Raw genomic sequence first — 17,565 nt, 5'->3', positions numbered from 1 at the left:
AATGCCTTTGCCCAAGCTGTTCCCTTTGCCTGGAGCGTTCTGCCAGACATCCCAATGACCAGCATCCCAATGACCAGCCAACTTGCATACACCCTTTGCTCAAGTATCACCTTTTCAAGAAAGCCTATCCCAACAGTCCTACTTAATGCTGTAAATCACCTCCAGACCCCAGCACACCTACCGCCCCTTGCCTCAACCTACTTCTGTCTTTTTCTAGAGCACTTAACACTTTCTTTTACAGGAGGGCTCACAAATAACGGAACACTTTGAAACCTGTACTACTCAATGACCAATTTATATATGAACAGGTATCAAAACCAGTCTTTAAGGGAACAATCAGTTTATTTCTATATGCTTACTAATGCTCAACACATGCCCCCACCACACCACATACATCGACCCAGTCATCTAAGTCGTCCCAGAGCCTTAGCAGCTTATCACCATCGGTGACTACAAAAGCAAACACGATGGGTTCCTTCATTTCCACAATGTTTTGAGGAAAAGCAGCAGCAACTCAAGGTTCTTGCTATAGCCACATAAGATGTCACATGGTTTACTAGCCTTCCTCGTTCCCGCCCGCTCAGAGATAGCCACTGCTATGGATTTCAGTGATGCTCCTCCTGCTGCCTGGCCCTGAGAGTGAACAAGGACATCTGTAAACCTCAGGTCTTCCTGACATAGGAGGACAAAACTTAAAAGTAAAATTGAACAGCATTTTCCCTTTCTTTTCAAACAAGTGTAAGACTGAATGAGGGACCCTTTCTCAATCTTCTGTGCAGGCTGAGGACTTGACTTTGAGGTGAAAGAATTTTGTGTGCTGCAGTCTGATTATAAATTCAAGATGAGATTTACTGATCTGCTCCTAAAAAATTCTGGATTGCTGTCAAACAGCAGTGCCCTGCAAATCACAGGAAGGTAATAACATTTTGCTGCTGGTTTTCAATTTCTCACACGTGTAAGGAATTTTTTGTTTAACGAGCATCAAGAGCAAGGAGGAAATTATCTCACGTCAGTTGAAAATGAAATCTGTGAATGGTAATTTCAAGTTTAACAAAGTAAAACAAAAGACAAGTGTCACATGAAGGAGACAAACTTCACTCTTTATTTTTAGTTTTAAAAAATGACAACTTGACTGTATAAAGCCCTTTCATAAAAGATCAAGTAATCAACACACATATATATGATTATTTGTAACTTCTGGACCCATATTTGGGCATCAGTCAATTAAAAAAAAAACCTTGTTTTTTTTCAAATTCTGGTATAAATTATAACAGGCTATATTTTTATTAATATTCGTTTGGCTTATGGTGTTTAGTAGTTCTGCTACGTGTACTGTCGATAATTTTCATGTTTGTAGTTCATGCTAGTTCAAATCAGTTTACAGTGGTACTGGCAAAAAGATGGGCAAATAGCCCAACACAATAGAATCAAAAGTCCAGAAAGAAATACACATAATCATGACCAACTGATTAGTGACAAGGTGTCAAGTCCATTCTCTGATGAAAGAATTGTCTCTTCTATTGTGGGGACAACTTCATTTCCACACGCAAAAGAATGAATTTGAACCTCTACTCACATCATATATAAAAATTAACTCAAAATGAATCAATGACCAAAATATGAGCGTTAAAACTCGTGGAAGAAAACATGGAGGTAAATCTGCACGGCCTTGAATTTGGCAATGGATTCTTCGTTACAGCAACGAAAGCACAAAGAACAACAACAAAAAAAAGATCAACTGGACTTGAAAATTAAAACCTTTTGTCCATCAAAGGACACTGTCAAGAATGTGAGAAGACAACATACAGCAAGGAAGAACATATCGTCTAAAATCCTTTTGTCATTTGACTTTTTTCCCTAAGAACCTTGTCACTTGAAGTCAGAATATTTTCTCTAAGGTCTGGCAGAGAGTGGTTCAGCTGTTTCTTGTGATAGCAGATGTTTGCTAAGGTGCCTGGACTTGAAAATTAAAACTTCTGTTCATCAAAGGACATTGTCAAGAAAGTGAAAAGACAACATACAGAATGGAAGAAATCATACATCTGATAAGGGTTTAATATCCAGAATATATACAGAACACCTATAACTCAACAGTAAAAAGAGAGCCCAATTTAAAAGATGGGAAAAGGACTTAAATAGACATTTCCTCAAAGAAGATATACAAATGGCCAATAAGCACATGAAAAGATGCTCAACACCATTAGCTATTAGGGAAACAGGTCAAAATCACAATACTACTTCACATTGGAATGGTTATAATAAACAAAACAAAAACAGTAATTAAAAGTGCTGTCAAGAATATGATAAACTAAAACTCTCATACATTGCTGGTGGAAATATAAAATGGTACAGCCACTATAGAAAATAGTCTTGTGGTTCTTCAAAAGCTAACCAGCAATTCTACTCCTTGCTACATACCCATCAGAACTGAGAAGAGGGACTGGAGTAGACAACTGTACATCAGTGTGCACAGCAGCATTAGTCACAACACCAGAAGGTAGAGACAACCTAAGTGTCTACCCAAAGGTGAAAGGACAAACAAAATGTGGCACAGTGGAGTGTCATTCAGCCATTGAAAGGAATGAAGTTCTTCTAACACATGCTACAACATGAACGAACCTCGAAAACATTATGCTAAGTGAAATAAGCCAGAAACAAAACAACAGATATTGTATGCTTCCACTTATATAAAATATCTGTAACAGGCAAATTCATAGAGATCTAGAGTCATTTAGGCTACTGGGGGGTGGGGACAAAGGGGAATCAGGAGTCTCTGCTTAATGGTTACAATGTCTGTCTGGGGTGATGACAAATTTTGGAAACAGACAATGGTGACTGTCATACAACACCATGAAAGTAACTGATGCTACTGGATCATAAGCTTAAAAGTGGTTAAAATGGCAAATTATATGTTAAATTTACCATAATAAAAAAGTAATTTTTTTAAAAAAATCAGCTGACAATATTTATTGAAACTGTGTACCAAGCCAACCTTTTGAAAAAGAATTGAATCCCATTTTAGCTTATTGCCAGTTATTTGACAGAAATTTATTATCTTCACCATATGAGTTTTAAAAAATCATGAAAAAGAAAGAGATTAGTTTCCAGAATGGTAGACTAATTTTAACTATCTATTTTTCAGCTAAGGTTGGTTAGTCTTTTTTTGTTTGCTTTAAATAAAGAAAAATAAAACTACTCTTGTGCAAGCCATATGCCACAAGCCATACTTTATTAATATATCTTGTATAGTAAAAATTTGTGGTAATACTCTTAGGCCTCCTTGGATAAACTAAAAAAAAGAAACACAGTAGGAAATCTAGGAAAAGGAAAACCTGTCTTTCCTGTCTGCATTACCAACACACATTAGAGTTTATATCCTTTGTGGGGATGGAGATCCATACAAAGGAACAGACCAATGGACAGCCAAAGTAAACAGATGCACAGAAAAATATCATTCTCTAGCAAAAAGCATTAGCAATCATTACTGAAGTCCTGTGTTACAAGGCCTAAAATTTCAGCTTTGAGCCTCAGAGGGCCCCAAAGGGATAGCCAATGGAAAGGCTCCTTGCCTGGATAGTTCCACCATCAGCTGAACCAGCGTGCACTCCATTCAGTTCTCAACCGATCTAGATTCAGTTCCCTGCCAGCCCTCAGAACTATTCAGACTAATCCCATCCTCCCATGGGAGTAGGGAGTTGGCGGGGGTGCTTCATCCTTTGGTTACTACAAAGCCTGTCTCCCATAGATCACGTGGCCAGTTCTGTTCCCAAGTGCCACTCCCATGGGTGTGAGTATATATGGCTGACAAACTGCTGTCAGTCTCAACTCATCAGTGTCAGGTAGTGGCCATCTCGTACAATTTAGGACAGGTGACAGTGGACAGAGTAGGAGGAGGTCAGAACAATTACTATATCTAAACCTTCTGTTCACGCTAGTATCACAGCTGTAGTATCACATCATTTTTACGGAGGAGTTCCCTGAGACCTGAAAATTATTTCATAAATCCTCCAGGGTATAAAAATTGAGAAAGTCTCTCGAAGACAGGGCTGGTATAGACCAGAACAGTTCCAGTGTGGTTGTACAGCTGGTTAAGTATGGAGAGTCCTGATCACCAAGGCCTCCTAATCACAACATTTTCCTGATTTTAAACCAGCAGTGAAGATCTACAGGCAATCTCACAATTAGACAGGAGGCCTCTTACTCAAAAAAAAAAAAAAAAAAAAGACAGTACTTTCCTGGGTTCCTCGGTTGAGTGCAGAGGTTTTGGGAGTTGTTCCCTGAAGCTCAACCAAGAGTTTCTTTCTTCAGATATCTAGACAATCCCATAAACAACTTAATGCCTGTGCCAGATATTAATGTATTGCCCCTCATCTACAAATTCATCCTTTTAGCCTATATTGTGAAAATGGATTTATTATGCACTTAAAATACTAATTTCTTGGCCAGCTGGCACAATGTTAAGCTTTGTCAAGAGGTCACTGGAAAGACACCACAGAGGAAAAGGATTTTTGCTTCCCGGTTCCAGTGTGCTCACGTGGCTGCAGCGGACAAGGCTTCTCCAGGACCCATTCCTACGAGGACAGCTTCTCCAACACCAGACTCCTGCAGCAAGTGCAGCTTCTCCAACAGGAGTCAGGCAGTTTTGCAGCAGAGTGCTTCCGGCGAGTCACCTCCCCAGGGACAGCTTTCCCTGGTGCCCTAAAGGGCAGGTGCAAATTCTACCAGTGCCATACCTCAGCTACTTGACTAGAACGTGCCCTTTGCAACAAAGCCCAGACCTCAGTGAGCTGTTTAGCAACCTATAGTAAATATATCCTCTCTGCTGTAGTTACATAAAATGGAATCTGTTCTCTACTTGTTTCCTCTTTCAATAAAGAATTTTGTGAGGAAAAAAAAAATCATACAATATCCTCAGAGATTAGATAAATGCATGACATTCATTTTTAAATTAAGAAGCAATATTAATTATACATAGCCAGGGTTAATAATGGCATTCTGAGTTTTTGATCCAAAAGAGGATTAAAAAAAAAAAGCTGCATTAAAAATCTGTGCTATCACATAAAATTCCACAATATACACTTCCTTAAATTGGGGGATGCTGTCTGTATGAGTTGACTTTTATATATTTAAAGATGCCTTACACTAGAATTAAATGTGGGAATCTGGTCTTGGCAGAAAATCATACAAGCAAGATAAACTTGCTCAAGGCTAGCCCATACATAAGGAAAAGTAAACAATTTTGTATATTCTAGATCAAGAAAAATACAAAGTTTTGGATCTTCTGAATTCGTGAAATTTTCCTGATCTTTGGCTCTCAACTAGAACTAGTTTCAGAGCCAAGAAACCCTAAAAACTGAAACCCTCAGTTCTCACTGGCGTAAGCCTGGAATCAAGCTCATTAGTCATGTCAGTAAGTGTGCATACACACACACAAGGCATCAGTGAATTTCATACATGTAAGCTGTCCTAATTTTCATTCCACAAACAAGCTACGGAAGAAATTCTGACACACAGCAAAGGTAAAGTTGTATATTCTAAGTATGTAAGGACTTCAAATATACATGGTTTTAAATTTATTTCAACTCAAACTGCTAAAGAGAAAAGAAATGAAAAGAAAAAATGCAAAGAAATATACAGTGTTCATACTCCAAAGTGTCACCTAAATCTTTTAAAAACAATCTGAGAAAATGTGATGGCCTTCTGGCTTGCCTTGTTTTAAACAACTTGGTCCAGTTCCCATTCAACCAGAGCAACCTGACTATTTTACTAAAGGGTCTCCCCACAAGATATCAACAGGCAAAAAAGCTTCCACTGTTTAAAAACGTTTGAGAAACATTGCTCTAATCAACAATGAAAACCTTCGCTGTTAAATACTGGATAAGTATTGTTCTTGTCGGAGTGATTGTGGGCAACTAGGAAACAACTGCTGTTAAAGAAGATCTGGGCAGCTGATTCTACCATGGGGAAGAGGGAATCAAGTGCATTGAGAAGGCATCATCTTTTGCCAATGTTCTCTGTTTCATCATCTGAAAGGAAAAAAAGTAATAGCTTTGCAAGAACATAAGGGAGCAACTATTCCCCCACACCAGCTATGTCAATGTGATGGAAAATTGCAAATCCTGGTTATTTAAAATGAAAGATCCCAAAGAATATGCTCATATCCTTGGCAACATAATTAAAGGAAAAAGAAACGTTGAAGGAAGAAGGTAAATAATATCTTGTCTAAAGGAAAAAGGAGTAACATTTCCATCAATAGGCAGATAGAGATTATTACCATTAAATTAAGAGAGAAATACATACACTGGACATGGTCTGTGAATATTAACATACCTTAAATTACAGTATTGAAGTATATATATTCATCTAGTTACCTAAACATATGACATTTGATGACTAGTTTATTAATGTTTTAACCCAATCTGCAAACAAGCAAATTTATTTCACCTATATTACTGTTGTTAATTTTATCAAAAAATGTGGATAACAGTAAACCTACAAGAAGGTTATACCTTTTACCTTTCCTCATTATGCATCCTCATTAGAAACACAAGAGTTTGGATGGCTCACACACTACTCCACAAAAGATATTCTGGCACTTAGAAAAGTCTAATTTGTTCTGCTATGTGATGCTTTAATTACACTTCAAATAATAGAGTCTTACTGTCGGAGGAGCAGAATCCCACTACACTTCAATTTAATTACTTAAGTGGGGAGGGTATAGCTCAAGGTCATGCTTAGTATGTGTGAAGTCCTGGGTTCAATCCCTGGTACTTCCATTAAAATAAATAAACCTAATTCCCCCCTCCTTAATTAATTAATTAATTAATTAGTTAATTTTTTAAAAAAATTTTAAAGAGATGTTTCAAAAAAATCAAAATTATAACAGCTAAACAAAAAACTGTTTATTCAAAATAACTCTAGCCCCAACTCTGATTCCAACTATTTCTAGATTTAAATGCCAAAATTCTTTAGTCCATATAGGGATGGATGACGTTAAAATTCTTATCTTGAAACACACATTTTCCTTTCCTCTAACTTATGACTCTGACTCACTAAAATGGTTAAAGTTGTGTTTGTTTGTTTGTTTTAAGGAAAGTACCAGAGCCCTAAGTCACCTCCCACTAGTATCCCAATAAGAATCAAAATATACAGGACATGAGGGAATCAAAAGGCTACAAGGCATATAAGAAACAAACCACAAATGACAAAAGTTCCACCTTATGATAAATTACTTCAAATGTAAATGGATCAAACTCTCCAATTCAAAGGCAGAGATTGGCAAAATGGATTTTAACAACATGCTCCAACTATATGCTCTCTATAAGAGACTAGCTTCAGATACAAAGGCACAATAGGTTGAAAGCGAAAGGATAGAAAAAGATAAGCCGTGCAAATAGTAACCAAAAGGGAGCAGGGGTGACTATACTAATACCAGACAAAATGGATTTTAAATCAAAAAATGTTACAAGAGACAAAGAAGAACACTACAAGGGTTCAAGGAGTAAGAATAACATTTAAAACAATTCATGCACGGAATAACAGATCATCAAAATAGATGAAACAAAAACTGACAGAATTACATAGCAATACTATTCACAATACCCCAAGACATGGAAACAACCTAAATGTCCATTGACAGATGACTAGATAAAGAAGCTGTGGTATGTTTATACAACAGAATACTACTCAGCCATAAAAAAGAATAAAACAATGCCATTTGCAGCAACATGGATGGACCTGGAGATTACCATTCTAAGTGAAGTAAAGCCAGAAAGAGAAAGAAAAATATCATATGATATCACTTATAAGTGGAATCTTAAAAAAAAAAAAAAAGACACAAACGAACTTGTTCACAAAACAGAAACAGACTCACAGACATAGAAAACAAACTTATGGTTACCGGGGGGGAAAGGGGCTGGGAACAGACAAACTGGGAGTTCAAGATTTGCAAATACTAACTTACTATATATAAAATAGATAAACAACAAGTTTCTTCTGTATAGAACAGGGAACTATACTCACTAATTTGTAGTAACATATAATGAAAAAGAATATGAAAACGAATATATGTATGTATATGTATGACTGAAGCATTATGCTGTACACCAGAAACTGACACATTGTAAACTGAATATACTTCAACTAAAAAAAAAAAAAAAAACCGCAAACCCTCCCAACAAAGAAAAGCCCCAGACCTGATGGCTTCACTACGAATTGTTCTAAATATTTAAAGAGCTCAACGCTTCTCAAATTCTTCCAAATACACGAAAAGGGAGCACTTCCTAACTCATTCTATGAGGCCAACATTGCCTTCATACCAAAGTGACACAAAGACATTACAAGAAAACTACTGACCAATATCCCTTTTGAACAATGATCCAAAAATCCCCCACAAAATACCAGTAAACTGAACTCAGCAGCATAAACAGAAATCAAAATCACAGTATCACCGCACAGGACACCTATCATCCAAAAAACAAACAAACAAACAAAACCCATACAGAAAATAACAAGTGTTGACAACGATGTAGAGAAACTGGAACTCTTGTACAATGTTGGCGTTGGTGTGAATGTAAAATGCTGCAGCCTCTATGGAAAAAGTATGGTCATTCCTCAAAAAAATTAAAAACAGAATTACCATATGACCCAGCAATTCTACTTCTGAGTACCCAAAAGAACTAAAAGCAGGGTGTCAAAGAAATACTTGCACACCCATGTACACAGCAGCAGCATTAATTCACAATATCCAAAAGGCAGAAGCAACCCAAGGATTCAGTGATGGGTGAATAAAATAAACAAAATATGGTATATACATACAATGGAATGTTAGCCTTAATAAGGAAGGAAATTCTGATACATGCTACAGCGTGGATGAACCTTGCAGACATAAGGCTAAATAAAATAAGCCAATCACAAAAGAGCAAATACTGTATGATTCCACTCATACAAGGCAGACACAGGGTAGTCCAATTCATACTGGTGGTTGCCGGTGGGAGTGGAGGAGGCAGTGTGCTATTACCTAATGAATACAGAGTTTTCGTTTTGTGGAGATGGATGGTAGTAACGCTCGAACAACAATGTGAATGCATCTAATGCCTCTGAACTGCATACTTACAAATGGTTAAAACGTTAAATTTTATGGTATATGTATTTTACCGTAATTCTTACAAATAAATTTTAAGTCAAAATATGGACCAAAAGTATGAATAAGTCAGTATGTCAAAAACTGGAAAAAAATAAGTTTCAAATGTAAACACAAATTAAAACTGATGAGATTAAATTAACAGATGAAAGAGATATTTTCAGGACAAAGGGAAAGAAAAAAAAAAAATTCCAGAAAATTCTAGAGTTGTAACAAGCTTCAGAGATCTCGTGGAAGTCAAACTCTCAATCTGCAAATTAGGCGAGAAGCTAGTCAGGGAGGTTAGTTGTCTTGTATTAACCACCATCAGTCAGTTCTGCCTACACGCCACAAGAAATTGGGCTTACCACAAACCAATAAAAATCTGAAGAGTTCTTGTCAAAAAATATTTTCAGTTCATTAAACTCTACTACATGTAGGCAATGTTTACATTTTTATTAGCAATATTCTACCACAAATCCTTCACTGATCTTATTAGTATTATTCTTCCCAATGTTAGCGATACCCGTATCATCATAACCTTAAATCAGTTTCCCCGTAGGGAAAGATGTGAGGCAAAGACAGCAAGTGCCGGGCACCCCTCCTTAGGATGGGTCAACCTCAGCATGAATTAAGTGACAAATGAATGGAGATTAAGAAGGGAAGCTAAGTGATTTTTTTTTTTAAGCTAATGAGCTGGGTATCAAGTGAGCTTTCCATCCTGTGCCTTCATTCTATTTGTCTAACAAGTAAAATCCAAAAAGAGTTAGATTTGATCATTTGTGGAAATGTACTACCAAATCCTTTTGATTTAGATAACGTAATTTCAGAACACTAACACTGCAGTTCCCTTGGATCAACATCTGACTAAAACCCAAAGAAACCTCTCCACTTTCTGCTAATTTTCTGTGCTTTTTTTTTTTTTTTTAAGAAGGCCTTTATCGGAACCCAAAAGTTTGAGGCAAAAACAGACTGCAGAGATAGTCGCCACCACTTCCCTTCCCAATCAAAGTTTGGTAGAAATGCTCCATGATTTATACCAGAAGCCCTCAAAGTGTGGTCTGTGGAAACTCTGGGTTCCAACACCCTTGTAGAGGGTCCACGAGGTCAAAACTATTTTCATAATAATACTAAAACATTATGAGCCTTTTTAACTATAATAGCATTTGCACTAATGGTACAAAAGCAATGGTGTGTAAAATTTCTGGCATCTAAGAGCAAATTATAATGGTGGCACCAAACTATACTATTATTAGTCATTGTATTTTCAAGCACCAGCAATTATTGAAAAGAAAAAAAAAAAGGCTCTGGCTCTGTTTCAGTTAAGAATGTCCCTGAAATAGTAAAAAGCGTTCATTTTATTAAATCTTGACCCTTGCATATATGGCCTTTTAATGTTTTGTGTGAAAAACGGTAAGTAGGCATGAAGCATTCCTTGCTATATACTAAATTACAGTGCTTGATGGCTGTCTCAAGGAAACATGCTTGTGTAACTGAACTGAGAGTTTGAACTAGCCTTTCATTAAACACCACTTCTACTTCAAAGAGTGACTGTGGTTATTCAGACTTAGGTATTTTGGAAGAGGTTCACTCAGAAATGAATGAAGTCTATCTGTCACATAGCAGAAACAACTGGCAATCGTATTTGTGGCTAATGACAACATTTGAGCAAACATCTGACTTCTGGAAAATATCCACCATCACGTAACAACCAGGACAACTTCCCAATAACTTGTTTCTGATGGAATGGGTGGTGATGTTAACAAATGTGATTTTTTGATACTGTATAATAAAAAGTGTCAACATTTGGAAGATCTGGGTAACTCATTGAAACAATATTTACAAATGACCAATGCATGATGTTATAAATTCAGGCATGGGTATAAGATCCATTCTAAGCTCAGACCAATGGATTTTAATATGATATTATTTAAAAGTCCATTGACATAATTTCAGATTCCATATTGCAACTGACGAGGAGAAGAAATCTTTCCCCTTTCAGTTCCTCTGGTTGTTCTAAGAATTAAATTGACGTGAGACAATTAACAGGAGAAAATAAAACTTAACTTCATATGTTTGGGAATCCCACATACATGAGGTGTCAGAAACATGAGAGATTCAAAGACAAAAAGGTAAAATGAGGTGTATATGCCATCCTGAGCTAAGGAATGGGATAGGGACCTAGGGCTTCCGAGAACAGGAGGGTCATTCACAGGACAGTAAGAAAAAGAGCAGATGTTTGGTAATTAGATGTTTGCCCTGCCATGTACAGGGGGCCACTAGGATAAAATTTATCTCTGGTAATAACTCGTTTTTTTCTGGGAAATATCCCCAATTTAAATTCTAGGTAATTAAGGGAGGGGCAATAATTTCTCTTGAACCCACAAGGTCTCAGCTGCCTTCAGCTCAAAATAATCCTCATAACAAAAGAGGCACATTTTGGGAAGACTAATTCAGAACCCCTACCTAACTAAAAACTACCATAGGCTGAGTTTTGATGCAGTACCAAACAAGAATATCCATAATTATCTGGAGGCTAATAGAATACCCCACCCTTTTCCAGCCATTAACTGTGTGAGGCTGGATTTCTCTCTGTATATATATACTTCAACCCAAACAACATATTGCAATAGACTGAATGCAGAAGCAGATATGAGAATCCTGCTGTTTCTATTAAACCAGGCATTAGAGATTAACCAAAATCTAAAACAGTGCCAGTCTTCTCTATTTTTTTCTTGAAAGAGTCATTTTTCACTAAAAATATGCTTATATTAACATGTAATGGGTTTATAGTTACATTTTAAGTGAACTAACAAAAAATCTGTATCTGTTTTAATTTATAATATAATATTATATAGATAGACACAATCCACAAAAGCTCTCTGTGGTGCTCAATAATTTTTAAGAGTATAAAAGGGTCCTGAGACCAAACATTTGAAAACATCTGATTTAAAAAACAGGGTATTAATAGCAGATCCCCACAAACCAAAAAGAACAAGTAGTACACACACAAAAAAGTTTTTTAACTTTCCTAGGAAAATTACATGAAAGCTGAAAAGGAGCACAATGGCAAATCAAAATTAACCTCCTTCTATGTAACATCCATACAGAATTAAAAAAAAAAAAAAGAATGCTTAAATGAAAGTGATTTTGTGTATCCTGGAAACATCATGCAATATCTTGATCAGATAAACACATAAATATCCCCATTAGTAGTTTGAATATTTCTGATGGTAGCTCATGACAGCCAAGGAAACACACAATCATAAATTCAAAAACAGGTGATTAAAATAGCAGCCACGGCCACTGCCACTGCCACTAGGGACACAATCCAAGGTTCTGTCAGAAGGGACAAACAGGAATACTTCAGTCACTCTCCGGCAGCATCTCAGGGCACCCAGCTCAGGGTCTAGCTGTTCTATTTAAAACTAAATTACATGCTTCCAAGACAGGATAGTGAGACTAAACTGTCCCTTAACCCCAAAAGAGCAAATGGGTCATAGTGGAATTAATCTGGAAAAACAGTGCTCAATCAGCCCCAAAGCCCTTTTTCAGCTTACTAGATCCCTCGCAATGACACTAGCAGTAATAATATTTACTCAGCACTTACTATGTGCCAGGCACTGTGGGCTAAGCACTTTACATTACTAATTCATTTAATATTCAAAGTCATCTTAAGAGTACACATCATTATTATCCCCATTTTTGGAGATGAGAACATTGAAGCACAAAGATAAATGACTCACCTAAAGCGAGTTGTTCACACTGGGACTTATGGCCTAAGAGAAGCTCCCAACTTGCAGGGAGCCTTCTGACAGGTTCACCCAGGAACTAGGGAACTTTAAGCAAGAAGAGTAGATTTTGGAAGGTGAAACTATGGAGATTTTTTTAACTCCAAAATATAGAATACAATCCAAATTAGATAATTTCACATGCCTTGGACCTCTTTTCCTTCTGCTGTTGAAGATAAAACCATTATTATATAGGAGTCTAGCTAGGCTATTCCAAAGAGAATAAATGCCTCAGTTCAAGTCAATTGGAAAGGCTTTATAAAAACTGCTTCTACAAAAGCTTAAATTACACCACTACATTTAAATGTTTTGCAATGTTGGCTGATTACTAGGGTAGCTCTACGCCTACACCCTTCATTTCGGTGTTCAGAGTACCCTTCATTTTGGTGTTCAGAGTGAGACTGCAGCAATTCAAGGCAGAGTTTTGAGGTCATTGACAATGAACCTATAACTTCATTGCAGAAATTAACTCCAGCAAAGTTAATGGGAAACAGAACAATCATATCACAACTCCACCTTAAGGATGAGAATAAGGAGTGGATAAAGCACTGCTAACTATCTCACAACAATTCTATAAGAAAATGCTTACAGATCTTCCAGGGTTTTGTTTGGCTTTGATTAACATTTGGCACACATTTTAAAATATGTACCATTTAAAGTGCCTTAAATAAACTACTACTTTTTTGGCCTACTGAACTCAAAACATTCCACAATACAATTGCAAAAATAACTTTCTGGTTTTCTCAGGGGGAAAAAAAGACAACTTATAAGAGGAATTCAGAGGTTAACAAAGAAAGATTGAAATAAAGATTCCAACATAGACATAAATGGTAAGTGAAAATGAGTGATCAAGAAGGCTGTTTAAAGTCCTTCCTAACTACAAACTGTCCTGCATTATAAACGCAGCTACAATTTTGAACACCTGAAAGGAAAAACAACAACAACCACACAGAATTAATAGTACCAAATAAAATTTCCAGTAAGTCTTAAAATATATTCGGTCATCTGCTGTGCCAGACCTTCAGGCATTTGAGGAAGCTATCTTAAAACGAGAAACAGGCTTTACGTTATTAACATTCACCTCGATGTGTAAAACTCCATTCTATAATGAGTAAACGCCCAGGAAAGGAAACCAACCGATTCAAAACTGCACCGGTACTAACGAGACTTAAAGGCACAGGAGGGAAGCAACTGGAGAGCCCAGCAACCCTTTGCGTTGGGTTGCAAGAGTCCCTGAATACTTGCAATAAGGAACCTACAACTCAAAGGCAGGCTGGAGGGAAACTCTGCACTGTCATCCAGGGCCATTTGATTCAGGTTCAAATCAAATCCACAAGGCGACAACTTGTAAACTGAGAACACACTTCACGCCAAGATACCCACTGACGGAAGCAAACCTAGCCATCGCCGACGTCACACCACATCCCACCTGGAAGGTCGGCGCACCTAGAGGGTGGGTGCTGCGGTGGGTGGGGAAGCGGGGCGCGCGCCGGGACCCGGCCCGCCGCTCCTCGGCTCTGCTCCGCGCTGCACAGCGGCGATCGGAGCTCGGGGACCGAGAGAAAGGGAGGGCAGGACAGGGGGCCGCCTCTGCGGGGACACCGCACTGGGCACCCTCCGCGGGGACTGGAGCGGGGACGACTGAGTGTGGGGGCGGGGTGGGGCGTTTTCCAGAAACCGGCCAAAGCCCCCACCATCAGGGGTTTCCCTCAGACCTGGTCCACCCCCCCGAAAGACACGGGTTACACCTGTCAGGTAAGGGGCAGAGGGGTCCAGGGCGCAGACCGTGGCGGGCCCGGGGTCACTCCTCCCGGGCTCCTCCCGCCCCCAGGACGCCGCAGCCGGGCAGACCGGAGGGGCGGAGGGGCGGAGGGGCGGCAGGCAAGCCGCCGCCGAGGGGCTGACGGCCGGGACGCGCGGACGGTGGCGGGGAGCTCACCGGCTCAGGATGGGTCGCTGGCAGGGACGGATCAGAGCCGCAGCACCCGGCTCGGCGTCGGCAGCGCCCGCGGCTGCTCTCTGGACGCACGGCGGATCCCTCGCCGCCCGCCGCCGGGTGTTTTCATACAAACCCCGGTGGCAGGCAAGGAGGAGGCGGCGGTGGCGGCGGCGGCGGCGGAACCTGCCCGCATCCCGGGCAACGTCAGCGCGGCGCCCCGCCCACCGCACTCCTCGGCCAGCCGGCTCGCGCGCGCCGGGTGGGAGGGAGGGCGCGGCGCGCGGGCGCGCGCCTGGGTGCGCGCGCGCCGGCAGGAGGGCGGGGCACGCGCGGGCAGGAGCGGCCGTGGGGGCGGGGAGCGCGCCCAGGAGGGAGGGCGGGACGCAGGCGCAGATGTTTGGGGGCGGGGAAGGCGCGGCCCTGAGTCTGGGGCGGGGGTTAAGCGCGACGCCCACCATCCCCTGCAGCTGTCTCTCTACGGAACCAAATGGGTTTCCCGGCGGCTCCCCGCGTCCTGCATGTCACCTTCCTGTACGCTCCCAATTAGAGCCCCCGCCTTTCCCAGGAACCAAGCCCGAGCCCACCTCCACACTCTTAGGAAGCTTTTAACAGCACCGGACAAGCGGTTAACTCTCCGACCCACGTGGTACCGGTGTGGCATTAGACCCTGGGGACCGCGGTAAAGCTTAGCCCTTTCCTGACCTCAAGGAGAGTCCATAATAAGAAGGTGAAGACAGGCAGCTATCACAGCTGGGCTCCCGGAACACAACGAAATTCTACCTTGTGGCCATACCTCAATAAATTATGTACCTAGTGCTGCAACGAACAAATTGCCTGATTTATTTTCTGTTTTTTGTAACGTTCGTACATATAGTCACGTAATGGTAATGCTAGATTGGCCACTGAAGGCAAGGACGGAGTATTTTATCTGAGCCAAAGTAATGTGTCAGAGAGATTAAATACTGAACATGCCCTTCTGTTTTGACTGCATATAAACACACTATATTCTTAATAAATATTGACATTTACTTTTTTTCAAGAACATGAATCATGTTTGCTGATGTTTATAGTAGCCGGTAAGGAATGTAAAGTTATTACAACCAGATAGGGAAATAAATTGAGAGCTGTGAGGTTTTTGTTTTGTTTTCGCATAATGTTTAAAAGAAATTAAGCGGGTGTGAAGGCCATTCAAAGGTAATCCAAGGTACAGCATACATGCTTCCTGCAGTTTGCCCTTGGCAGGTGTCTTTATTGATAAACAGGAGACTGCCATTTTATAAATGCCGTAGTTTCCCTGATTGTGAGCACCAAAAGGTAGGTTACAGTGTTTTAAATCATTTTAAAACAACTACCACTCCAAACCACCCAGTATGAAAAGCATTATCTGAGAACACTTAATTATCTAAATATTTAACATTTCACAGAAATCGCTTATATGTAATATATATGAAACTTGTTCAAAGAGCATCTTCCTAAATGAATTAACCTGCAATATAGAAAGGTATAGATATAAATGTGAATGTGTGTTTTTGTAGAATTTGCATTCAACTTTAACAGAGCGTTGTTAGTGTGGTTTGATGGCCAGGTCACAGATCCAGTGGGTTAACCCATACAATTAAATAAGAAGCAGAACCAATCCCTGTTGGTCCCTCAGCTTTCTCAGCACACTTTATTACGATATATAAAACTCAATGTAAATAATTGTGTGATGTAGATCAGAGTCTGACCATTAACTGATACTCATTTAACTGGGATTCTTCAAATTAGTCTAGCCTGTGCCTTGCAGGTGTTCAGTAAGTGCTTATTTTAACTTTGGACTAGTTTGGAGAGAAAGGTGAGCATTGGAGCCCAACTATCTCTTTCTCCTCTTTTGCTGATTTCCTCACCTCCATACCTTTAACAGAGAAACACAAAATGCAACAAACTTTATAATGAAACTGTAGAGCCATAAGGTTTAGAATAGTGATAGACCTCTCAAAAGTCTACAGCCATTTCCATCTGAAACCATAAATGTTAGATGCACAAGCTCAATTATGATGTTTCTGAAACATACCCAGTCCTCTGGAGTTGTAGCCTCTGTAGAATTGTTACAACTATTCAACATCATTCAACAATCATCAATTTATTGAGCACCTCTTATGTGCCAGACACAATCCTCCTGAAATCTTCTGAGGAGCTAAACAAATGATAACATTCAGCAAGATACCTAGCAGCTGTTGTGTGCTGTATTAAAAGGTTGACCACAAAAAACCATGGAGCTGAAGTGCAGTAAGAACAACCTGAGCGGAACCTAAACCAACGGGACAAAGCTGAGAAATGGAGGGAAGCCACCCCAGCATCTCATACAGTGGAGTGGTTCTGGGGGCAAAATCTTCTGCCGTGACAAATGATTTCCGAGTAGTCACGTGGAAGGCTGTGAATGGTATATGACCCAGACTCAGAATAGCTGAGTTTAAAGATCCCTATCTGTAAAGCACTGCACTCTCTCTCTTGATCTGTGAAATGGAACGTAAATATTCCTGCCAAACCTAAAATTTTAAAACTTGGCATACTCTTTGATCCACTTATAGGGATTTATCCTAAGGAAATAACCAGGGAAGTGGCAGAGATTTCGCTATAGGAATGTTTATCCCAGAGTGGTATCATAAACCATCTTAAGTGTTTAAGAGAGGACATCTGGTTAAGCACATTATTGTATATCCATGCGATAGATC

The 17,565-nt window shown here is 39.6% G+C and overlaps 1 protein-coding gene across 1 annotated transcript in view; it reads right to left on the bottom strand.

Moving 5' to 3' along the window:
• The window catches only part of AGTPBP1 (ATP/GTP binding carboxypeptidase 1), a 133,348-nt gene extending 118,323 nt beyond the window's left edge, over nt 1-15,025 (bottom strand). Inside the window, exon 1 of the mRNA XM_031447163.2 lies at nt 14,852-15,025. The gene's annotated coding sequence lies outside the window, so the exon portion shown is untranslated. The remainder of the gene's footprint in view (nt 1-14,851) is intronic.
• Nucleotides 15,026-17,565: the final 2,540 nt, after the last annotated feature.

This window comes from Camelus dromedarius, chromosome 10 (assembly GCF_036321535.1).
Source record: "Camelus dromedarius isolate mCamDro1 chromosome 10, mCamDro1.pat, whole genome shotgun sequence".
Classification (NCBI taxonomy): Eukaryota; Metazoa; Chordata; class Mammalia; order Artiodactyla; family Camelidae; genus Camelus; species Camelus dromedarius.
The sequence above is the reverse complement of the archived record's forward strand: the minus strand, read 5'-3'. Positions and strand labels throughout refer to the sequence as shown.